At 39.4% G+C, this 25,641-nt stretch overlaps 1 protein-coding gene across 2 annotated transcripts in view; it reads right to left on the bottom strand.

Moving 5' to 3' along the window:
• Positions 1-14,806, bottom strand: part of BTBD3 (BTB domain containing 3) — a 35,423-nt gene extending 20,617 nt beyond the window's left edge. Inside the window, exon 1 of one of the 2 annotated variants that reach the window (XM_042931621.1) lies at positions 14,651-14,806. The gene's annotated coding sequence lies outside the window, so the exon portion shown is untranslated. Of the gene's footprint in view, positions 1-3,779; positions 4,060-14,650 lie in introns of those variants that run through there. The other variant, XM_042931620.1, reaches the window with a different exon arrangement.
• Positions 14,807-25,641: the final 10,835 nt, after the last annotated feature.

Genomic DNA, 25,641 nt, shown 5'->3' with positions numbered 1-25,641 from the left:
CTTGTGTGTACAGGGCTCGGTATATGAACAGTCTGGAAACTCACGCCTACATGGCAAACAAACACAGTGCCAGGGATGGGCAATGTCACATTAAGATTACTGCGGAGCATGAGCACAAGTAGGAAAGTACACTTCTTACACATGTCTCCACACCATGCTTTACAAAGAAGAACCAAAGTGTTAGGTAAAAAAGTATTTGTTTTTTTTCCCAAAAAAATAAAGAATTCTCAACTTCCGTCTATATATTCTCTTACAATATTGGAGTAAGAATAAATGGAGATAGTAATATCAATAGTGGAACAACTGAATATATTAACTGTGGCTGCAAAAGCTCCTGCATGTTTATAAAGGACACTTTTACCACCAGCAAGGATTTTAAAAATCATTAGTAGGGTTGACAACATTAAAAAACTGTTATAAACCAATGGCTTGAATTGTGTGTTGGCAAAAAATAAAAAACAACGTGGATTTCTAAATAAGTTAAATTTGTTATAAAAATGTATTTTTTGGAAGGTGGGATAAGGTAAATATATTGTTTTGTGCCTGCTGTGTAAGTATGCATGATTTTAAAGTATTAAATAGCATTGTAAGCGGTTTTGAAATGTACTGGTGAAGAAAGTATTTGAAGTAGGTACAAGTGACTGAAGCCCTCAGAACCCCCCTAGAAACATCTGGTAGTGGCGATGCATAACCAAGAACCCTCATGAGAGGAGCCATCTGCTCCAATTAGAAAAGGGAAGGTTCTGTCCAGAAGCTCCAAAGAACTGGTCCATAGCCTGGCTGTGTGACTCTTTTCACTACTGATGCTGTTAGTTCTGAAGCCACCTAAAGATCAGTCCAGTGAATCCTGAGCAGCCAAAGGACAAGTCAAATCACCCTTCTTTCCCCATTCTTCCCTGCCCAAACCTGGGGAATGGGAGTATTTAGGAATAGTGGTGAAACAGCTTGGGCAAATGCAGATTAGCTACTGTGCATACCTTTGCCTTAATCAATGCAGTTTCATGGGGAATCTCTGGGAGATGCAGCAGTAAAAACTGTTGATTTAATTACGCCTTAACCCTTGAGCACACATCTTTTTAATATTCTGTGTGATGAAATGGGAAGTATGCTTAAAGCATTTCTAGTGAAACTGAAATAGAATGGTTGCCTTGAGGAAAAAAAAAAAAAATACTCCTGCAATTGTTTGTGTTAGAGCTGAACCAACCACTTCTTCCATGGAACACCAATGAACTTGAGAAAATTTGCCAAATATGCTTATTCACATTTAAATATCTAGCAGACATTTTCTCAAAAATGAAGTGAGACTGTCACTTCAAACAAAACAAAATTATTGCCAATGATAAAATTCAAACGTTTGAGCAAAAGTTAAAATTTTGGAAATCTTGATTACACCACGGTGAGTTTGAGTTTGATAGCTTCCCAATACTTAAAGATTGTTTCTAATGAGATTGGTGATGCTGTTAAATGAATGTAATTTTTTTATATTGTATTATGAAACATAACATTTGAAGGATTTGCATAACACACTGATCCAATGTTTTCTAATAATAATGCAATTACAGTAAAGAATCATGCACAGGGGGGAAATGGTCCATTCAAAGTAAAAGACCAATGAATTTCAGTATAACAAGAGTACACTGATGGTTTTACATTTCACATGGCAATTAACCTTTAAAACTACCATTCAGGGAGGCCTGAGTGGGTCAGTTTGTTGAGGGTCTGACTCTTGATCTTGGTCCAGGTCATGATCTCCCAGTTTATGAGTTCAAGCCTGCCATAAGGCTCTGTGCTGACAGCACGGAGCCTGCTTAGAATTCTCTCTCTCTCTGCCTCTTCCCCACTCATGCTCTCTCTCTCAAAGTAAATAAACTTAAAAAACTTTTTTTAAATAAAAATAAAAATCTACCATTCAAATTTTGATGAGGTATCAAACATTCACAATAATCTGAAAAGGGTATTAAAATGTCTTTTCTTTTCCAGTTACCTATCTATAAGACCAGATTTTTGTCATAGGATTCAAACCAAAATATTTATTTTTATTTTTTTAATGTTTATTTATTTTTGAGGGAGGGAGAGAGAGACAGAGAGAGAGCACACACACACATGAATGCGGGAAGGGCAGAGAGTGAGACATAGACTCTGAAGTAGGCTCCAGGTTGTCAGAAAGGAGCCTGACACAGGGCCCGAACCCATGAATTGTGAGATCATGACCTGAGCCAAAGCTGGATGCTTAACCAACTGAGCCACCTAGGTGCCAGAAAATATTTATTTTTAAACATGTAAGTAAATATATAAAATTTATCTTTGCTTTCATTTCTGCACCAATAAATAACAACAGATATAACCCCTATAAACAAAAGTTCTCTGATTTCTCAAAATAAGAGTAAAAGAATCCTGAGACCAAAAAGTATGAGAACTATGGATGCCTGCCTAGCATCCTAAGGAATTTGGATTTTACTGTAAGCATATAATGTGGTCAGTCATTAGAGGTTTTTAACAGAGAGTCTTTTAAAAAGGTGTTTATACATACCATCTTTTGGTTTTACTCTTCTAGAAAACAATAATCCTCGAAACAGAATTCTCAACTGCTCACTCCCCAAAAAAATTTTTTTGTAGATAGAGGACGCAAGAATAACATGACAATCTCTGCCACAAAAATTAACAGCGAAGAACTATTATTCTATTTTTTCTATGACAGTTTGGCAACTTAGCTTTGCTCCAGCCTCCCAAAATTCACAGAACATGAAGTGCATGATTTATTAATTGACACCTTCATGATATTAATTGAGATCTTCTAATAAAAATAGATTTTGAGCAGACAACTGTCCCTAGAAACTTCACATAAAGCAGTAAGAAAGATGCAGATATGTCTCCCCAATAATCTACTTTCTCCTATATTACATTCCCTTAGGAGAATTAGAAGTAGCAACCTCTGCTGTTTCCCGATGGGAAGCATGGCTGCCAACGTTAAGAGAATTTGCTGTTCAACTTTTTAAACCATGTTTATTTTATTTTTGGGAGACAGGGGGAGTGGAAGAGAGGCAGAGAGAAGGGGACAGAGGCTCTGAAGCAGGCTTCATGCTGACAGCAGCAGGTCTATACGGGGCTTGAACTTAGAAACCGAACCATGAAATCATGACCGGAGCTGAAGTCCACCACTCAACCAAGTGGGCCACACAGGAGCCCCCCCGTTCACTTTTGACCTTCATTTAAAGACAGACACATTAAGTTACAACATGCCTCTCTCACATTAATTTAATACCTTCCTATATACTACAGTATTTGAGGTTATAGAATATCAAAATCTGTATACGTATTAAGTAGTAGAAAAGTTGTTGGAAATAAAATTTAGGTTAGGACTTTGATGAAGTCAAAAGGAAATATGTAATCTACCATCAGTAACTTTTCATTTAAAAATAGCCTTTTCTAGGGCACCTGGCTGGCTCAGTTGGTGAAGCACGCGACTCTTGATCTCAGGGTTATGAGTTCGAGCCCCACGCTGGGTGCAGACCTTACTTAAAAATAAAATCTTTAAAAAAACCCAGCCTTTTACTAAAGAGCTGGTGTTCAAACACCTTCTTAGCTTCACTCATAAAAGGATTTCAGGGGTTGTGTATGTTGGTAGAATTGTGATCCTCATAATTACTCTATACCCAACAATTATATGTTATTACAGACTGTAAAATCAGAATACAGGTTGTCCTGAACTTGAGCATCTGATTTTTCCTATAACTTAAGACAGATACCATTATATATTAACATCCCCAACCAATACTCACCTGGTAGAATATATCACTGCCTGGTGATGATTTTAAGTACCTGCCGGCAGCTGTATGCTAGCAAGAACTCAGGATCAAATTTGGCATTTTGAGGAGTCTTTCATGGCACTGACAAGAGAAAGTAGATAATAAAGTAACCTAGAATTTCAGGTAAGCATGGGCTGATCTTGTAGGTCCCAGAGAAATACTGTTGAATAGTATTAAGTTAACTAGAAAATCTACTAATTCACATAAAGAAGTTCCACAACACTTACTGAAAGATGTGAAGCCATGTGGGGGACAGGGTGGGGAGTCCACCATAAGAAATGACCAGCAGGGACTGGAAGTGACTGACTGCACACTGCACACTATCCCTCCAGTGCTGATTGCCTGCTCTCCAACAGATGTGCTAGCTTCTAGCACTTACTTACCCTGTCTCCTAAGATCCCAGAAGAAATCATGGGAAGGGAGGGAGCACTCTGGGATGCACCCATGGAGAATGGATGTCCCACGTGGGAGGTGGGGGTAAGGCTATATGCAAGAAATAGCAACATTCAGCAATAGCTGTTTGGAGCCTGAACCTGAATCTTGAGCAGGAGGTACTTCTGGGTAGATTCTCGCCATTTTTAATGTTGACAATAAGATTTTGGGAAAAGAAGCCTGCTGTAGGTCTAACTTAAAATATTAGAAAATCTTCTAGACTTTCCAGGAATATAGATCATTCCCCAAATAAGACATCTAAATGTAGTTTGACTATTACACTTGACTTTTTACTACATTTTCCATGAACAAGGATATGAAAATAGGTGGGAGTCTTGGTAATCTCTTATCTGTCCAGAGACCTAAAGTAAAATAATTAGTCCCTCACTATAGAGTAGGTATGTTTGCTGGTGCTGAGTAGGCAAGAGCACCACTTCCAAACAAAACAAAACAAAACAAAACTGAATGCATATAAAAGGTGGCAATTAAAAAAAAAATCTTTAGAAAGAAAACAAATGTTTACATATGTTCTCAAACCAAGTGTAGAACTTTAAAAACATGGCATGTTTTCTAACTGGGCTATCAATTAATAAATAGCCTAAATTTAGGGTTATTTTGTGATTCAGCAACAGAAAGGCAGGTCAATGCTCTCCATTCAGACTTGGCCAATAAGACCTTGTTTGGGGTTCAAAATAAAATAATTGTAATAAAACCCAGATGCTAATATGAGTTTCAAAGGCAGAGCAAATTTATCAGGCAGATGCATTCAGAACAGTGTTGCTTCAGAAATTTTATTTCTAATGTGTAAAGATAATCATGGCTAAAACGTTTACGCCCTCTAACTGAATATGGGGATTGCTCTTGCTCATATAACTACAGAAAAATTAGGTAGATAAAATACAAGGAACTAGATATGCCTAGGGAAAAAGAAAGTAAAGACTGAAGAAACATTGCACATTTTTGTATTTAGGTAACAGCTATTGGGTTTATGCATTTCTGGAGATACATTTTGGTTTACTGTCTATTCTTTGGTTGCTTATATGATCTCTAAAAAATCATCTTTTTCCTGCACATGACATTTATTTGCACAGCAAATGTAACAGGATAAACCATACAAACACTTCCTGCTCTATCGAAAGAGAAGGGAAGGGAGTCTGACGTTTTTGAGATACTATGGAATTGGAAGGACATAAAAGGAGGCTCTAGAAACACCGTAAGCAAAACTCTAAAATGACTGCTATAATGATTGCTGTGGGGATTGTAGTCCGGGAAGCTGAAGGTAAAGGACTTGAGATGCTTTGATTCTGTGGATTCAATATCATGTTCAATTATGTGCTTCTCTGCGGCTCTGAGTGGTTTCAAAATCACTTTATAAAAGAATTTATTTCAACCTTAAGGAATAAAGTTTAAAGGGGACATAAGAGATAGATGTCCTGAACAGCAAGAAGGCACAAAAGGAGAAAACAAAAAATGGCTACATTCCATTTTAACAGATTGGTTAAAAAACAAATATAGTAACAGTTAATCACTGATATTTACCAGGGAGTTCAGACAGGTAATTTGAAAAGTTCCAAAAGTGAGGCTGCTGCCCACCCTTGGTTAAGAGCTGAAATCCGAGAGCAGGTTCTAGAATATAATTCACCTGATTCAAAAATGAATAAAGGCTGTTGGCTAGGCTTTTCTGACAATTACGAGACTTGTCCCTACACATTGGCACAATTTAGCACTTAACAGGCAGTATCCTACTTAATCCTCATAACCAGTGTAGTATTATATCCATTGTAAATTATACATGTTCTGGAACTTCTCCATTGCCGGTAGGGTGTTAAATCATTAATGTTGGACCCAATAATGCCAAGGACTATGCTACTTTATAAGAAAATCACTGAAAAAGAAAAAAACAAAACAAACCAGAAGGCAGACTGCATTCATTCATACAAAAATATTTACTGAACACCTTCCATGTACTGGACGCGTGTGGCACCTTAATGAACAGACATAAAATATTTGCCCACACAGAACTTACAGCCTAGCAGGAGTGGGGAAAGACAATTCATCATCAGTCAGTCAGTCAGGTTGTATTTTAGAAGGTAATAGATGCTACAGAAAAAGGAAATGCAGAGCACTGTAAGAGGGATCCAGGCCATAACTTGCAATTATATATAAGGTAGACCTCACTGCTAAAGTGATATTTTAGTGAAGACTCACTCAAAGGAGGTGAGGAAACTGGCCATGAATGTATCTGGGGAGAAAATATTACTGGCACAGGAAAAACCCAACACAAAGACTTGAAAGTGGGATGTGTTTCAGGATCAGCAAGGAGGTGAAGATGACTAGCATGGAAAGCAAGAGAGGGAGGGAAGTGGGGAAGAGGTCAGAGTTAGGGCTAGCCAGATTGTACTGGGCTTTGTGAATCATTATGAGGAAATCTTTTATTCTAAGTAAGATGGAATGCCATGGAACGGTTTTAAGTGTAACCTGACTTCTGTTTTAAAAAGATCGCTCTGGGGGAGCCTGGGTGGCTCAGTCGGTTAAGCACCTGACTCTTAAAAATTTCAGCTCAGGTCATGATCTCCTGGTTTCTGTGTGTTTCCGAAGTGTAGAGGTTATCACGTTCACCTGACATGATCTCCTGGTCTGTGAAATGGAGCCCTGTGTCTGGCTCTGCACTGGCAGCACAGAGCCTGTTTGGGATTCTCTGTCTTTTCTGCTCCTCCCTCACTAGCACTCGCCACCCTCTCACTCTCTCTCAAAATAAATAAACGCTAAAAAAAAAAAAATCACTCTGGGTGGCTCAGTCAGTTAAACACTCTTGACTTCGGCTCAGGTCATGATCTCACAGTTTGTGGGATTAAGCCCCATGTCAGGCTCTGCACTGACAGCACAGAGCCTGCTTGGGATTCTCTCTCCACCAACCCCCATTCATTCTCTCTCTCTCTCTCTCTCTCAAAATAAAATAAACTTAAAAAAAAAAAAAAAAAGATCACTCTGGTTGTTATTCGGATAACTTGTTCAAAGGAAGCCAGGGAAGGAGAAAAGAGAGGTCACTGTAATAATCTAGTCAAGAGGCCTGGAAACTTAGACAAAGATGCGAACAATAAAGGTGAGGAAAGGGGCTGAAATCCTGGATTTACTTGGAAAACAGCATTCTAGATACATTTGAAGATAAGTAGAATTTGCTGGTAGTCTTGATGTGGAAAGAAAGAGAAGAGTCAGGATGATTCCAAAGTTTTTGGCTTGAATAATCTGAAAACTGTACCTACCACCCACCAAAATGGGGCAGGCTGCAAGGAGAGTAGGTGTGTAGAGAAAAACAAAAAATCAGTTTTAATCCTGTTAAAACAGAAGTACCTTTTATGTATTCAAGTTAAGAAGTCAAAAAGGTAGTTGATATGTGCTCCAGAAGTTTCAGAGCACTATCCCTGCTGGAGATATCCACTGGGGAGTCTTAAACAGCTACGTGGTATTTTATTGAAGTCTCCCAACTGTTTATGACAAGAGTCCTACAGGAACTGAGCCCTGAAGCATTCCAAATTAATAGGTTGGTGAGGAAAACCCAGTGCAACTTTTAAAAAATGACAGAAAAAGTGAAACTAGTGGTCTAGTAGTTTAAAGAGGAAAAGTAGCTGCATGTGGAATCTTTAAAATCAGATGGCATATGTCAAAAGAGAGGGGATGACCAATTGTATCAATGCAGGCAATAGGTAAAGATGAGAACTGACTGCTGGATTTAGCAACTTGGAATAGTTTCTTTAGAAAAAGTCCTAGTGACTCTATCCTCCCTCACCCCAGAGGACAATTACAGATTGAATATGATGTTATAGTTCAATTTGCTCATGAATTGAATTTGTTTTTCTAAAGAATTATCCAAAGGAGGGGAGCCTGGGGGGCTCAGTCAGTTGAGCCTCCGACTTCAGCTCAGGTCATGATCTCATGGTTTGTGGGTTTGAGTCCCGCATGGGGCTCTGTGCTGACAGCTCAGAGCCTGGAGCCTGCTTCGGATTCTGTGTCTCCCTCTCTCTCTGACCCTCGCCCGCTCACACTCTGTCTCTTTCCCACAAAATAAATAAACGACAACAAAAAAATTATCCAAAAAAAAGGACTTACTGCAATTTAATATTTGGGACTCAAATCACTTGATCCATTAAGAAATACCAGTGATACGGGCACCTGGGTGGCTCAGCAGGTTAAGAGTCCACCTCTTCATTTCGCCTAAGGCCAAGATCTCATGGCTTGTGAATTCAAGCCCACATCTGGCTCTGTACTGACAGTGCAGAGCCTGCTTAGGATTCTCTCTCTGCCCCTCCCTGCTCACACTCTCTCTCAAAAATAAACATTAAAAACAAAAAGAACTACCAGTGATAATCTTTAACTACTAACAGTAATTTGTTAATATATAATTCCTATCCCTTCACAAAACAAGACAAAAGAAAGCAACCTCTAGGCAAATTGGAAATAGGATATATATTTCATTTCTACTGATGAGGAATTATGATAAACCAAAAACCAGTATTTTACTACTGTTTTTCCTATTAAAGAACACAGGTTTGCACATTACCACCATTACTATTGATAACGAATGCTCCAGAAGCATTTTATAATGTTCCAGAATGTTAACATTAGTCAGCATGCCATAAAACCAAAATATAAGGTATAATTATTAGAAAGAAGTAGACTCACGTATCATTATCGGTAACTGATTATATAACGAGGAAACCCAAGAGAATAAACTGCTCTTAGATGAAAAGCTCTTAGAATAGCCAGCTATAAATAAATACACAAAAATCAACAACTATCTTATACTAACAATAACCAATTTGAAGAATCCATCACAGTGGCAACAGAAAGATAAATACTGAAGAAAAACATTAACAAGAAATATCAGGACTTCAGTGAAAAACAAACAAACAAAGAAAAACCCTGTTAGGACAGCTAGAAGGTCTGAATAACAACTTTTCAGGTCCCTTAACAGAGACACTGACTACTGTACATGTAGATGAGAGTCCTTACCAAAAATCAAAAATGCACCTAACTGTAGTGGAAAACTGCAACAAAATCACAAATGTGGATAGCAGAAAGACAAGTAGCAACTTACCTGACCTAGAAGAGTGACATAGGGTGGCAAGCTAAAATTAGGTTAATAAAGTTTGTTTAGGAAGCTCTACATCCCCGGATGCCCTTCCAACCTAACTTGCTGCAAAGGTCTGGCTGACAGTCCCAGAACCCATCAAGAATGGAGATGGATTCCTGACAAAGTAGATGAAACAGTTAAGTCTTTGGGTTGTAAACCCACAGGAACCTTCCCCAAAGTGACCTCTATGCAAAGAGGATTCTGAAACCTCTGACAGATCCCTCTGGGAACACTAGCAGCTAGATCCTTTCCTCAGCTCAGGATGCTGGAAGACAATCCTCTGACCAGACCAAGAGGAAAAACCCTACAGAGGAAAAACCCTACAGTAGGCCCCAGTGAACAACTCAGAAGAAACAGTAAACAGTCAAAAGGCTGCCACTGGGGAGGAAGACTCAGGGGATTGGGGCTGCTGGGGAGAGGGGCAAGGGACCATTTATTTTACAGTAAGCCTTTTGGATTTAAACTATGTGCCTGTATTAGCTTAAAGACAGCAAGATGATAATCTTTATCTGAAAGGACAGATGAATGTACTTCTGATTTTTTTTTAAATTTTTTTTTTAATGTTTATTTATTTTTGAGATAGGGAGAGACAGAGCATGAACAGGGGAGGGTCAGAGAGAGGGAGACACAGAATATGAAGCAGGCTCCAGGCTCTGAGCTGTCAGCACAGAGCCCGACGCGGGGCTAGAACTCACGGACCGCGAGATCATGACCTGAGCCGAAGTCGGCCGCCCAACCGACTGAGCCACCCAAGCGCCCCGTACTTCTGATTTTTAAAAGAATATTGTGACTTGCTCTACCAGGTATTTTCATGTATGCTAAATCCACAGTACAAAATATTTGGCATTAAGTTTAGAGATCAGTGCATAGATGAGTAAGACCTAAAACAGAAGCAGACCCAAGATTAAGTCAAGATCTTAAAGGAAAGACCATAACCAATGAGGAAAGGATGGACTTTTAAGAATTGGTGTTGGGGGGTGCCTGGGTGGCTCAGTCAGTTAAGCATCCAACTTTGGCTCAGGTCATGATCTTGCAGTTAGTAGTTACTAAGTTCAAGCCCAGCTTGGGGCTCTGTGCTGACAGCTCTGAGCCTGGAGCCTGCTTTGGAATCTGTCTCCCTTGCTCTCTGCCCCTCCCCCACTCATGCTCTGCCTCTCTGGTCTCTCAAAAATAAATTTTAAAAAAAACCTTAAAAAAATAAAAAAAAATGGTGTTGGTAGAACTAACTGGTAAGGAGGAGGTGGTATAAGACAATTCATATACATACATTAATACAGAATTAAACCTAAAAATCTAATATATTTCCAAAATTTCAGTTACATTTACCTCACTTCTGGGTTTTTCAAACATAAATGTGTAAAAGAAAAATCATAAAAGACAAGACAAAGCTTGACTACATTAAAGTAAAACTATTTTGCTGTTTGGAAAACACCATTAAGTAAATTAAGAGACAAACAATGAGCTGTGGGGGGAAAAAAATCACTGCAAATATGATAAAGGCAGAATACTATATAAAACAGGTATTCAAAATTATTTTTTTAAATCAACAACTAAGAGTGAAGAGGGCAAAGTACCTGAACAGACAGCTTTGAAAAGGTAAACAAGAAGCAAATCACCAAGTTCACTACTTACCAAAGAATATAAGTTAAAATAAGATCACATTTTTATAGAAAATTAGGAAAGATTAAGCACTGGAATGCTGACACAGTGGGAGACCATTAGGTGCATAAGGGAATCAATGTGTCTTAGCATAAGCAGTTTGGCACTGTGCCTCAAGAGTCATAAAAGAGTTCACCTCTGCCTCAGGAATTCTGCTATAAATCCAGTCCAAGCAAGTCAGAGACCCCAAGACTTTCAGGCATAGGCATTTTATCCCAGCTCTGCCTCCAAGTCTGTTCTTACTTTCTGAGCCTACTTCCTTTGCCAGACAGACTCTGTTGAAGGCCTTCCTCTATGATTCATTCCATCTCTCCAAATCTCTATGCTGTAGGCATTATTAGGTAGAATTGGGTAATTAATAAAGTTCACTCCAACCCAAAGTGATCAAGGTCAGATTTGCAACCAGTATTTCATACCAAATTTTCAACCACTAAAATGGAAATATGTCAAACAACAGAAAACTCATTAAATAAACTTTGGCATATCCATCATTAGAAAATCTTACGTTCAGGGGCACCTGGGTGGCTCGGTTGATTGAGCATTCGACTTTGGATCAGGTCATCATGTCGTGGTTCCTGAGTTTGAGCCCCGCACAGGGCTCACTGCTATCAGGGCAGAGCTTCCAATACTCTGACCCCCTCTCTCTCTGCCCCTCCCCCACTGGTGCCCTCTCTCTCCAAAATAAGTAAACAAAAAAATATTTTTAAAACTTATGTTCAAAGATTTAAAGGCACAGAAAAGGTTAAGCGAAAAGGTCATATTTTAAACTACAGATGAAACTGAAATGCCTTTTTTTTTTTAAATATGCAGACAAAGAAAAAGGGACAAATGGAAACATACCATCACATGAACAGTTTTATTTCTGGATGATGTGATTTTGAGTTTTATTTTCTTTGGTTTTTTTTTTTTTTTTTAATTCCCTAAATGTCTACAGCAAGAATAATTTATTTTAAAATGTTTAAAAGCCATAGAAACAATAGATCCTCTCAAATGGGAGTTGCTTAGAAGCCCTCAATTTTGAAGCATGTGATGCAAAAAGGAAAGATTAGGTGACAAGTTACTATCTTAGCAGAGCATTACTGTTGAACTACAAGGTCCATCAAATGAGAGGGATTTCCATCATTATTTTCTCAGAGTAAAATGGGAAAAATCAGCCTTTCAGAATCTGCTTGATAGTCCAGTTAACAGTTTAATTACCACATAGAACAGGGGATAGTTGCAAGAGAAAACCTCTTCAACTCTCAACGCATGCTCAGAATCACTGGCCTACTAAAAGCATTTTGGAATTGATGGGATTGAATTCTGATATTTACACAGTAAAGTTTGAAAGGTTTCAAAAAGCAAAAAGCCTAAGATATGTAAATGATATTATTTCCATATTTTTTTGTTCAGAACTGTTTTAACAGTTCCTTGAAAGGCAAACTGGAATTCGATGGCTATAGGATACCTGTTTTGAGCATAAAATTATCTGTTTGGATGTGTTTTCTGTGTTGGGGAAGGGAAAACAGTGGGCAAATTTGTAAACAAACTGTGTCTTTCCTTTGTTAAAGTATAACACTACAATTGGTTTAATTTATGTAAAGAATCTAGGCAAAGCACTTTCTAGGAACCAAACTGTTTAAAGGCTGATAATGACTTTTTTTTTTTTTTTTGCCACAAATTACCAGAGATTTTTTGCATGACTGTAGGATTATATTTCACTTTTAAAATTTCTTAAATGTAAGATGTCTTAGGACTTTGGAGAAATGATGTATGCAATTCTTAGGTCTGTGTGCCCCAAAGGAAAAAACTGTTTCAGAAAACATCGTTTCCACCTCATTTTGGGACTTTCTTAAACAAGTTCTCAGCGCAAAAACAGGGAAAAATGAATATTCCTCATAGCTGCTAGCAGTATTAATGCCAAGCAACAGCATTAATAGTTATGTAATTACTTAGAAAGAAAAACTGGAACTGTATGAGCTCACCCTTACCTGCGCTGAGGCCAAGAACTGAAAGAGTGATTCAAATTCTTCAGAAAAGGAAGAGTCCTATTCTGAAACCCAAAGGTAGGAGGACCCGCCCACTTCCCCTGGAGGACTCGTTGCTATAGGAACCCGCAGTAACCCTTCAGAGCCAGAACAGTCCGGGGGAGGGGGATCCTCCCAGGGATTGGGGGATGGTTAAAAAAAAAGGGAACGGAGAAAGGGTAAAGATGGGGGGGGGGGGGGTTGAGAGGTTAAAAGACAATGAAACCCCTTGGGTATGACAGGGTCTGAGAAGGAGGGCTGAGGAGCCCCAAAGGAAACTCAAAACATCAGTTAGAACAATGTCCTGGACGCTACAGTCACATTATAGTTAAGTTTAAGTTTGAACCATTAGAGACACTTCCCTCCCTCCCCGGTGGCAAACAAACCACCCTTTGTCGATTCCTCTGTTTGGAAAATGAAGCTAGACTTTAATCTCCTCCATTACAAACTGAATGCTACTTCGTAAAATTGAAATCTTGACTTTCTTATATTAAACCACCGGTTCCCAAACTATGCTTGCACATTGGAATCACCTAGGGACTTTTAAAATATACGTTGTTTTAATTGGTCTTGGGTGTGCTACTTGAGCATAGTTTTAAAACTCTCCAGTGGTTCTCTTCTTCAGCCAATTTTGGGAACTACTGTACTCCGTGATTTGGTGAGGTAGGTGGTAAAGAGTATTTTTAAAAGAGGGGAAAAAAAGAAAAAGAAAGCACAATTATCTCCCTTTGTCTTTTTAAGGCTAATAATAGAATTACTGGCTTTCCCCAAGCACACACAGGACAATAGGTTTCTTGATAAATAGGAATCCCCAGAATGCTCTAACAATACTTTCTTTGAGATAAAAAGACTAGGCAGCATAATCTGTTTCTTCCCAAGACAGCAAACACCGTTCTTACCCAAACACCAAACTTATACACCTATTTTAAGAGCGAATCGGCCATGAATGACGCTCACAACTTGGGAGTACGAGCTCCAGCACCAGAAGAAAACCAGACCCCCAGTAGCCCACCATCATTCGCTGGGGTTCTGCGGCGACCAGGGCTGGGCAAGGACGGGGTGTGGGTCCCTGAAGCCCCCAATCCGGGCCCCGCTGGCAGCGCCTCAATAAAGTTTCTCAGGGAAGTTTGTTCGCGTTTCCAAGCAGGCGCCTCCCCGGGCCAGGGGCGCGGCCCCCGCCACCTGCTCGGCGCCAAAGCTCTCCGGCCGCGCCCCCTCCCTGGACCTCCGCCACCTCCGCGGGTCGCGCACACTGCGGGCTCCCGTGTGACCGGCTGGTGCCCGGGTGGGCTCGCTTCGCCCCCCCAACCCCCGCGTCCCTCGGCTGCAGCTGGCCCAGCCCCTCGGGCCACGGCGCCAGGACCTCTTCTCGGGCCCGGCACCATCCCGCCTGGAACCCCCCGGGAAGGCTTGCCGCGCGGCCAGCGTTTCCCGAGCGAAGGCGGGGTATCCGGGCACCCCGCATCCCGGAGCCCGACGCCGACCGGAGGACCCGTCCCAGCCCAGCAGCGCACGGCCCCTTCGGCCCGGGGCCGGGAGCGCGCCCCTGGCCAGGCGGTCCGGTGGTGCGCACGCGCGGAGGCGCCCGCCCGCTCACCCGCGGCGCCCTCACTCACCGTCCGCGCTCTTCGTCACCTCTGGCGTCGCCGCCGCCTGCGGTGCTTGCTGCTCGCCGCTCGCCACCCCGGCCCGGTGCCCACTCCTCAGGCCCCGGCCCGGGCACTCGGGGATCCAGCGCCCGGAGGGCTTGGCGGGCACCCGCACGCAGGGCACGCTCCGCGGGGCCGCGCGCGCGCGCCCGGGAGCCGGGAGGGGGTGGGGCCAAGCTGGCCACGCGCCTGGAGGCAGCCCTGGATAAATAAGGGGCATGCGCACTGCCTGTCCCTTCCTGGGGTCCTGTTTCTGGGAGACTGGTGACCCTGGACCAGTGAAAGGGAGAAGAGGCGAAGAAGGCCAGGAGACCTCCTCACTGTGAGGCGCATTCGCCCTTGTCCCACAGACTGCAGGTGTTTTTCTCGGGTGCCTTCATCAAATGTGTTAAACATTTATTGAGCACCTACTTTGGCAGACCCTTTGTGCAGGACTAGGGCGGTCTCCATTAATGGGGGAACCATTGGCTTGAGATTGCTTTTCCTGCAGTGATTGCATCCTTCCCTTTGAACAGATAAGGCAAGTGCACTACACTCTTCGGCAGTTTGGGGAAGCAGAGTTGCTGCTGGATCGGGGTGATGACAAAACTTCACTGAGAAGCCTGAAAGAATAAGAGCTGGAGTCAGAAGTTCACCTGGAGAGAAAGGTGAATGAATACAAAGGAATAAGTGGAAAAAAATTATATATGTGTGTATACATGTGTATACATGTATATGTATACACATATATATACGTGTATATGTATATACACACACACACACATACACACCGTGCACACCCTGTTGGGGGTTAAAACCTGAATGTATCATTCATAGAGCCGAAACGATGGGTGGAAGAGTAGTTGAAGCTCCTCTGGAAATCATTTTTAACGCTTAACCTCAAAATTTTGCTTTTTTTCGTGAGTACTTGAAAAATGTTAAAAATGGGGGGAGAGGGGAGGCGGTGGTCTGATTAACTTAAATATATAAAGACTGGAGACCTACAATGTAGTATATATTCTGGTACGAAGTGGTAGTGTCCTAAATTCTAGTGTTGGCACCAGGAATGGAAAGCGTGGAAAAGTTTTCAGAGATTGTGAAGAACAAGATTCCCTAGCTTTTGTCACTGCCTTTTCGGGGATACGGAGCTGTTTATAATGACAGACACCTACTTCATTCAATTAGATCATCATCTTTGGTAGGTATTTATTAGTGGATAAATTAGACCTCTAAGATATACAGCCACAGTTACTAAATGTTTCTTTTAACATGAGTTGAGCCCTGGAAAAACTTAGTTCTACTCAGTTGAAAAACATATGTGTGTGTGTGTGTGTGTGTGTATACACACACACACATGTATGCATATATGTGTATATATGTATACATATGTGTATACATACATATTGTGTATATATATGTATACATATGTGTATACATACATATTGTATATACATATATGTATGTGTATATATACATATATGTGTATATATACGTGGGTATATATATATATATATATATATGTATATATACGTGGGTATATATATATATATATATATATATATATATATATAGGCTTTGGGAAAAAAAACCCCTTTTTCTAAAGCCCAAATGTTTCATAACAAACTGCTGATACTGTGCAAATTACTAGTGTCTCTGAGTCTTACTGTGCTCATCTGTAAAATGGAATTATGATGGATATGGAATTAAATGGAATAATGGAACACATTAATTTTAATGTGTTACTTGGGCTCTGCCACAGTACTCAGATAGTCGGTCAAGTATATTCTAGATGTTTCTGTGAACAGGTATTTTTTCAAGGTAAGATTAACATTTAAATCAGTGGACTTCAAGTGAGGTAGATTGCTCTCCATGATGTGGGTAGGGCTCATACAATCAGTTGAAGGACCTAATAGAAAAAGACAGACATCCCCTGAATAAGAAGGAATTCTGCCAGCAGAGTGCCTGTGGATGTGAGCTGCAATCTTTCCCTTGGGTGTCCAGTCTGCCAGCCCACCCTCCAGATTTTGGACTTGCCAACCTCCACAATCATGTGAGTATAAGTCTCTCTCTCTCTCTCTTTTGATAGGTAGGTAGGCAGGTAGATAGGTAGACAGCCATGTTGGTTCTGTTTTTCTGCAGAAACCTGACTAATATCCCTTGCAAGTCTCTAAAGATTACGTAAGTTAATTACCATCTGAATCTGAAAAAAAGAGATTATAATCTTTAATTTGTGAGGTTATGAAAAATTAAATGAAAATAGGTAAAGCATGCAGCATATATTAGGGTCTGAATTACTTATAAATGAATAGCAGAGGCAAAACCAAAAGAGGAGAAAAGGTAGATATTGGCACTGTGATAGCATTTCCTCAGTTCACTGAGTAATAATTTTAAATTTAATAAACGGACTTTAGAGATGACAGAAAATTTTGGTCTTCCTAACTCTGACCTGCTAAAAAAGTGATACATATGAATATTTTAATTATTTGCAAGTAAATGCCAAATGAGCTATTAAGATAGACTTTAGTTATACTTTTAAAACACTGGACATGCAAAGCAGAGATATGAATTCACATCTGAATATTTTATTCCAATTTAAGTGTCAGTTCAATTCACTCTACTTGCTACTTTGGTAGGAGAAATCTAAGAAAAGTTTACTTTTGAAATAATTCCCAGTCCCAGAGTAGTGCATGATACAGTATTGAGTGTATTATTGAATTCCTTTTGGGGCAGGCCCATAGCTGTTGCGAGCTTGCAAAAATGGATAAAATATTCCATTTAATCTACAAATATTGCCACTTATTATGTACTAGGCAACATCTCTGCCCTCAGGGAATTTATCAAACAGCCCAGAAAAAAATGAATAATCATAACTAAAAGGCCGAATGTGGCAAATTCTTTAGGAGGAACATAAATGAATGGGTCAATCTTACCTTGTTCAAGAGATTGATGCTGGGGGCTCTCTCTCCTAAACCTGCCTCCGTTGTGGCCCCCAGCTTTGTGCTGTTCCCTGTGGCGCAAGCCAGAGGGGCACAGCAGCAAGCATCTTTTAAAATTGTTTTGAGCAAAGTTGATAAATATCAAATAAAATAACATTCCACATTCCACTGACTCACTTGCTTCTGAGCTGTCAGAGGTGGTAGGGTTGAAGAGACATTATCACTCATTCAGGTTGTGAGAGCTCCTGTTCTCTTTGTTTTCTCTGTATTGTTGTGGCTGTTATTTTGTTTAAAGGAGAATTTAACTTTAAGTGAGAATTTAACTTTGGAGTTAAAAAAAAAAAACATAAATTTTTCCTGGCCTAATGGAGATTTATGAGGAAAAACAAAAACAAAAACAACCTAAAATGAAAATAACAAAAGGTGGGGTTTGGGTTCATAAAAAGATAAGGAATGATTGAGTTGGAAACTATTACACAGGTTGACAAAGATGACCCTACTGTTTGTCCGATAACAGTCCTGTCATAATGTGACCTCCTTTTTCCTTTTGGCTATAAATGAAATATTCCACCATGGGTGAGAGTAAACTAACTCCAGGATTTACAAAATGTAATGATTCTGGGGAAACTACCTAGCATTTTAGTAATCATTAAATACTGAGGATGGAGTGCCTGGGTGGCTCAGTGGGTTAAGAGTCAGGTCTTGATCTCATGGTTCGTGGGTTCGAGCCTCACATCGGGCTCTGTGCTGACAGCTAGAGCCTGGAGCCTGTTTCAGATTCTGTGTCTCCCTCCCTCTCTGCCTCTCCCCTGCTCATGCTGTGCCTCTCAAAAATGAATAAATGTTAAAAAAGAAAAATTTAAATACTCAGGATATTTTATTTTGAGAGTTTGTGAATATATTCATTTCAGGAGCTTTGCCACGGTGAATGCGAAATAAATTAATCTGGGATTAAAGAAAACCCTATACTAGAAAAGGAAGAGTTTTAATAAAATCGAAAGGAATGGCCTCCAGCCATGGATGTTAATTATCATCTGATGAATAATAATGATGATAATAGGAGATGTGAAATAAGTTAAAATACATCCTGGGCCAGATTTTTTTTTTTTTAAATTACAAACCCTGGAATGTTGCCTTATAAATTTAACCAGTGTGCTAGCATTAAATGGTTTAAAATTAGACTTAAAACACAATGAGCTCTGTGCTATTCATATGTAGCACTCACCATGCGATTTTTTAGTAACGCTATTCAAATGAATTCAATTTTGATCAGTATCACAAGTAGAATGTCGATCACCCAGTAGAGAGAATGGCAGTATAAATGTTTCTTCCTATAAGCATATTTGATCATGAGAAATCAGAATTTAATAATGTGGCACAATATTGGTTATTCTTTACAGGCTTTACCTCCCTCTTTAATATTTTATGCCACTGATAAAATGTGATCAATTGACACTTTTCAATATGCTGACTTTTGCACATTTTAATTATACGTTTATTTTTGAATATTAATAAACTTTATATCAGCATGCCCTTTAAAATATTAAATTGAGGGGCACCTTGGTGGCTTAGTTGGTTAAGCATCTGAGTTTGGCTTAGGTCATGATCTCGTGGTTTGTGGATTCAAGCCCCACATAGGGCTGTGTGCTGACAGGTCAGAGCCTACAGCCTGCTTCAGATTCTGTGTCTCCCTCTCTCTCTGTATCTCCCCTGCTCACACTGTCTCTCTTTCTCTCTCTCTGAAAAATAAATAAAACATAAAAAAATTTAATATAAAATTGAGTATAATCATAAAAATTAAATGCATATAAATGATTTTGCATAAGCAATTATAAAAACACTGTAATAAATGCAATATTGGGTTAAAGAGGATTTTTTTCTTTAAAAATGAAACTCCTACAGAACATTATATCCAGTTTTGTGAAATGTAAACCTATTCTTCATTAGGGAAGGTTTTGTAAAGTCATATGAATATTAAAATAATTATTTCCATACCTTATAGTCTAGTTTAGTGGGACAGTCTAGGTCAGTGCTATCTAACAGAAAAAAAAAGCCACAAATGCAAATACATATGTAATACTAAGTTTCCTGGTAGTCGCATTTTAAAAAGTAAAACCAAACAGGTGAAATTAACTTTAATAGTATATTTTACTTAATCCACATGTTCAAAATATTATCATTTCAGCATGTAATAACTATAAAAATTGTTTATGACATATTTTACATTTGTTTTAATACTATGTCTTCAAAATCTGGTGTGTATTTTCCACTTTCAGCTCACCTCTATTTAAACTAGTCAAATTTCAAATAATTAGTAGCCACATGTGACTAGTGGCTATCATATTGGACAGCGTGGATCTAGGACTAAGGTCACTGGTTCTCAAACGTGGCTCCACATGGGAATCACCTGAGAAGCCTGAAAAAACTTTTGATGTCTGGGTCACAGTCCCATGATCCTAGTGTATTTGCTCTGGGGTGTCACTTCGGCATTGGGATTTAAAAAAAAAAAAAAACTCTTCAGGTGATTCTAATACACAGCAAAGTTTGAGATTTACTAGTCTTGTTTATTTTTTTTTAAGTATTACCAAAACAATATTATGAAAGCAATGGCAATTGTACTTTACTTGAAATCAATAGCATTTAAAAATCATGCTGAAACATACTAACGGTGTAACATATATAATAGCATAGATGACATATTTACATTACTACTATTTCTAAATATAATTAATAATTGCTAGTAAAATTCCAAAGCTTTGATTAATTTGGCCAGGAGTTCAAATCTAACATGAAGATTCCAGGTGAGGATTTAATCTCAGTACTGAGTGAGATTTGTTGAATAGTGGCATTTCTGTATGTCTTCTCTGAATTTTTTACTTTGTGTTTGTTTAGCAAATGTCCTAATAGAGAAATCACCTCTGACAATGGGGTCATAAAAACTTTCTGTAATGGCTACATTTGTTTCATATGTTTAACTCTTGTGTCCAGTATCCTATTGTTAGTATAAGAGCTAACCCACACCCATGACAAATATTTCTCCTCTTGTTTTCTATTCTAGCAGTCTTTGTCCATCTGTACTTAATATATTGGTACAATTAGTATTTCTCAGTGACAAACCATCCTAAGACTTAGTGGCTTTAAAACAACAACCTTTAGGGGCGCCTGGGTGGCTCAGTCAGTTAAATATCCAACTTCGGCTCAGGTCATGCATGATCTTGCAGTCTTTGGGTTTGAGCCCCGGGTCAGGCTCTCTGCTGAGAGCTCAGAGCCTGGAGTCTACTTTGGATTCTGTGTATCCCTCTATCTCTCTGCCCCTCCCCTGCTTGTGCCGTTGTCTCTCTCTCTCTCTCTCTCTCTCTCTCTCTCAAAAATAAACGTTAAATTTTTTTAAACAGCAAAAAAAAAAATAAAATAACAACCTTTATTACTTCCATTAAGTCTGTGGGTCCACTGTGCCATTCTGTGTCTGGGCCAGGCTTGGCTAACTTCTCTGAGCTCTCAAGCATCCACATTTAGCTAGTGGGGTACCTAGAGGCTGGTCGATCTAGGATGGTCTCAGCTAGAACAGTTCAGCTCTGCTCTTTGTGGTCTCTTATCCTCTAGCAGGCTAGTACAGGTTTGTTCTGAGAGCAGTGGTGGCCCTGCAGAGATGGTGTAAAACTACACAAGCATATTTTCAAGCCTCTGTATCAAGTTGACACTGTTTCACTGGCCAAAGCAAGCCACAGGGGCAAACCCAGAGTCAGTGCAGGAGGGTACTACCAAAGGGCACAGGCATTAGTGCAGTCAGTCTGCCATGTCTGGTGTTTGATTTGATTCGTCCTATCATGTTTATTCTGTTCATTGCCAGTTGTTCTTACTCTGCAATGTTTTTTTGGTTTTTTTTAAACTATCTTAGCTGCAGTGTTGAATATTTCTACTTGTTATAAATGAAATCTTTCTCTCAAAGTTTACTTAGTATCTGCCTTTAGGAACTTTCCTTTGTGGTTTAGTCATTTTTATGCTTTTAAAGCCTCTTTTTAAATTTGATTGTGTAGATAAATAATGAAAATAAGTATGATCTTTGATCAAGTAGACAATCAATAAATAGATACAATGTGTTTAAAAGACTTCATGCATTATCTTGAGATCAAAAAAAGTTTTAAATGCTTTATATTTTGCCAAAGTTCTAAACCTGATTTCAGAACAATTAAATAAGTGAAAAAATGTTCATATGAATAAAATATTGATGCTCACTTCCTGCTTGTCCATTGTCGACTTAACACTTGTATTTCAGCATGCATTTTTCACTGCATTTCTTTACAATAGATGGTTTAATTCATCATGTAAAACCATTCTGATTGAATTTTGAGGAAAATATACTAAAGGGTTATATATGGAGAGCTTCGTAAACCCAGACATTAAATAAAAGCCATCATATTTTGTCAGTTGGGGATGTGACTAAGCTATGTTTTAAGAAATAAAACAAGTACATTTCTGTCTCTGGGGTTACTTATTTGGTGGAGGTTCAGAGTCCGATAGAAACCTTTTTTTTATTTTTCCCTATAAACAAGCATTATAAATTGTTTGTTACTAGATTATAACCTTGTAAGAGTAAATTACAGTTGATAGAGCTTTGAATTACCATGCAACATTTTGTGCCTACATGAGTAAATGACAAAAAATAGACTAAGAAAACACCACATACTTATGTTGTGCTGTTTGCCCTTTTAAAAAGGATGATTACTATGTAACTCCTCATAAAGCTGGAGAATATATTCTTTCTTGGACCAGGGGAAGCCTTATGGATTCTAATTTTCCCAAGGTTGGCTTTGTGGGTTTGGAATATTCTGAAACCTAATGTGACAGCATTAAGCTGTATCTTACCAGACTCTCTTGCACTGATTTTCCTTAGAATCAAACTTCCAAACAGGATTTGGTACAAGTAGTTTACTTGGAGGTGATCCAGGGAAGCACTGGTTGTGAAGTAGGAAAGGAAAACAATGAAGGGGAGGCAGCCAAGGTACAGGCTGGAGTTCAGTCACGCAGGGAAAACTCGGAGCCAGCATGGAACACGTACCTCAGAGATATTCCAGTCAAGGGACCAGGGAGCTAGGATCATTATCTACTAACCCCCGTTCATCAAGGGATGAGAGAGCTGGAATCATTATTTACCCATCTAGTCTATCAGAGACTGAGGGCTGCTCCCAAGGAAACCCTTCCCTGCACTTTGATTTAGCCCTTGCTCATAAGCTGAAGGTGGTTTTGTGGCCAGAAAAAAAGGCAAAGAATGTCAAGTGCTACCAGTTGTAAGGCATCTTGCACCAGTGAATGTAAAGAAATATGAGCATGGCAGCACCAGTATGCACCAGGTACAGGGGGACACAAAGTGGCATCATGCCTTCCCAGGCAGACCTGAATATCCTCTCCATCCTCTTCAACGATTACCTCTTTTTCCATGTTTTCTGTTTTCTTGTCCTCTCTGATCCTCTCAGAATTCAATACCTTCAATAATGGTATGCTCTAAAGAAATGCATACCACACAGTGACCCACTGTGCCCGCAGGACAATAGGGTTTGTCAACCCCACAGGCTATTTTCACATCCTTGGTGCACCTTACATCCAAACTGTATCTAGAAAGTTTGGAAGAACTTGTATAAAGGCATAGACATCTTGGAGAAGACCCAAAGACTGAAGCATTAGCAGCTATTCCATCTGAAGCTCAGTTCTCAACTGGAGTTAATCTTACCCCCCCACCCACTTCCCTCCTCGGAAATGTTTGGCAGTGGCTGGAGACATTTTTGCTTGTCACCACTTTGGGGGAGGGTACTGTTGGCCTCAGGTGGTTGGAGGTCAGCCACGCTGCTAAATAACCCCTTCCACCCAACAAGGAATTAGCTATCCTAAGAGTTCTGTTGTGATGCTGTTCAGACACTTGATCTAGAGAAACATCAGTGGGAAAGGAAGACGCTATAGGTCATGCTTTCCAATTTCCTTTCCTAATCTTTACTCCCCATTTTTACTCTGACAAAGTTTCCATTGATTTGTAAAGGTGTTGCTAAGCATGTTGGGAGGCACAGAAAGGAAGCTCATTATGCTTCCTGAAATTTTGCTAAATTGAATAAGGGAGTAGCAATCTGACCTTTTAAAATGTTTCCAGATGCTAAGCCACAGATTGAAATGCTAAACCCAGAGAACCAACTACTACTGATTAGTAGTGCTGTGGCAAAAAGGGCAGTTTTCTTTTGACAAACCAAGTCATGAAGGACGGAAAGATACTGACACTCAGTGATTAATTTCTGGGAATGTGTTGAACGAATCAAATTATGTATCATTTGATGCCATTAAATTTGAGTTCCTGCATTATACGTGGACCTTTTGCTTTTCAAACATTCTCAGTGTGTGAAATTGAATGTGCCATTTACAAGCTATCATGTAATTTTCTGTTTTCTGAAACAAAAGCAACAATCTGGGTACATTAAAGACCATTATATAATTGACAAACCTGCTTTTTAAAACTTGACCCAAAACACTTAAAATTACTATCATTTGTCAAAGGGAGTTATTCTTTAACAGTGCAAAATCATTTAAAAATTAGAATTAAAACCTCCTTTTGCTTTGTTCCAACAAGAATACCTTCCATGTGTATACATTTTCACAGTTTACAAAGTTACTTTTCATGCCCACTAACTCACTTGATGTTCAAATCAACCCTATGAACAGGTAGCATTTTCCCTATTTTTAAAATGAGGAAGGTAAAACTCAGAGATCATAATTTATTGATTCAGTTATGAAGACAGAATATCCACTATTTGTATTATATATATATATATCACTTTATATTACTTTGACTTGATGTTTAATATCAAGATTTAAATGTTTTATCAAAGTAAAACATACACGTAAGAAAGCATGCAAATTATTAGTATTCAACTCAATGAATTTTCCCAATTTTAAAACATCCAGGTAACCAGCACTCAGACCCTCCCTCTTCCCAAAAGTTTACTTCATGCACCTTGTGAACACTACTAACCATTTCACCCAGGATAACACTATTCTTTATTCTGACAGCATTCATTCATTTTTGCCTGTTTTGAACTTTGTGTAAGTGAAATCATGGTATGTATCTTTTGTGTCTTCTTTTGCTCAATGTTAAGTTTGTGAGCTCCATCCAGATTATTCAGTGTGGTTGTTAAGTTGTTCTTTCTCATCATTGTATAGTATCCTGTGTGTGACTGTTTCAAAGTTTATTCATCCATATGATCATTGATGGGCATTTTGGTCCTTTCTAGTTTTTTTTTCCTATTACAAACAGTGGTGCTCTGAATTTACTTATACATGTCTTTTGATGGCCACAGGTACATATTGCTGTTGGACTTAAACCTACATGTAGGATTGTTGGGTCAGAGGATATGCATATACTCTGCTCTGGTACACATCTCCGAACAGTGGTTGTATACATCTACAATCCCACCAGCATCATGTGAGTTGTCATTTCTCATCCTCACCAAAGCTTCACGCTGTCTTTTCCATCTTACTCATTCTTTTAGGTATGGTATTATGTCATCGAGATACTAGATTTCAATTTTAATTTTATTTCTTTTAAAGTTTTATTTATTTTGAGGGGGCAGGGAGAGGGAGGACGAGCTGGGGAGGGGCAGAGAGAAAGAGGGACAGAGGATCAGAAGCGGGCTCTGTGCTGACAGCAGAGGGTCGAATGCGAGACTCCATCTCTCAAATTGTAGGATCATGACCTGAGCCGAAGTCGGATGCTTAACCAAATGAGCCACCCAGGTGCCCCTCAATTTTAATTTTAATAGTTGGAACCTGAGCCTCTTGGTATCACTAACCTGTAGGTTAAACACTGATTTTTTTTTTTTAATTTTTTTTGAAGGTTTTTTATTTATTTTTGAGACAGAGAGAGACAGAGCATGAACGGGGGAGGGGCAGAGAGAGAGGGAGACACAGAATCGGAAGCAGGCTCCAGGCTCTGAGCCATCAGTCCAGAGCCCGACGCAGGGCTCGAACTCACGGACCGCGAGATCGTGACCTGAGCTGAAGTTG

The sequence above is a fragment of the Panthera leo genome, chromosome A3 (genome assembly GCF_018350215.1).
Source record: "Panthera leo isolate Ple1 chromosome A3, P.leo_Ple1_pat1.1, whole genome shotgun sequence".
Lineage (NCBI taxonomy): Eukaryota > Metazoa > Chordata > Mammalia > Carnivora > Felidae > Panthera > Panthera leo.
Note: the sequence above shows the minus strand (reverse complement) of the source record. Positions and strands in the feature narration are given on the sequence as shown.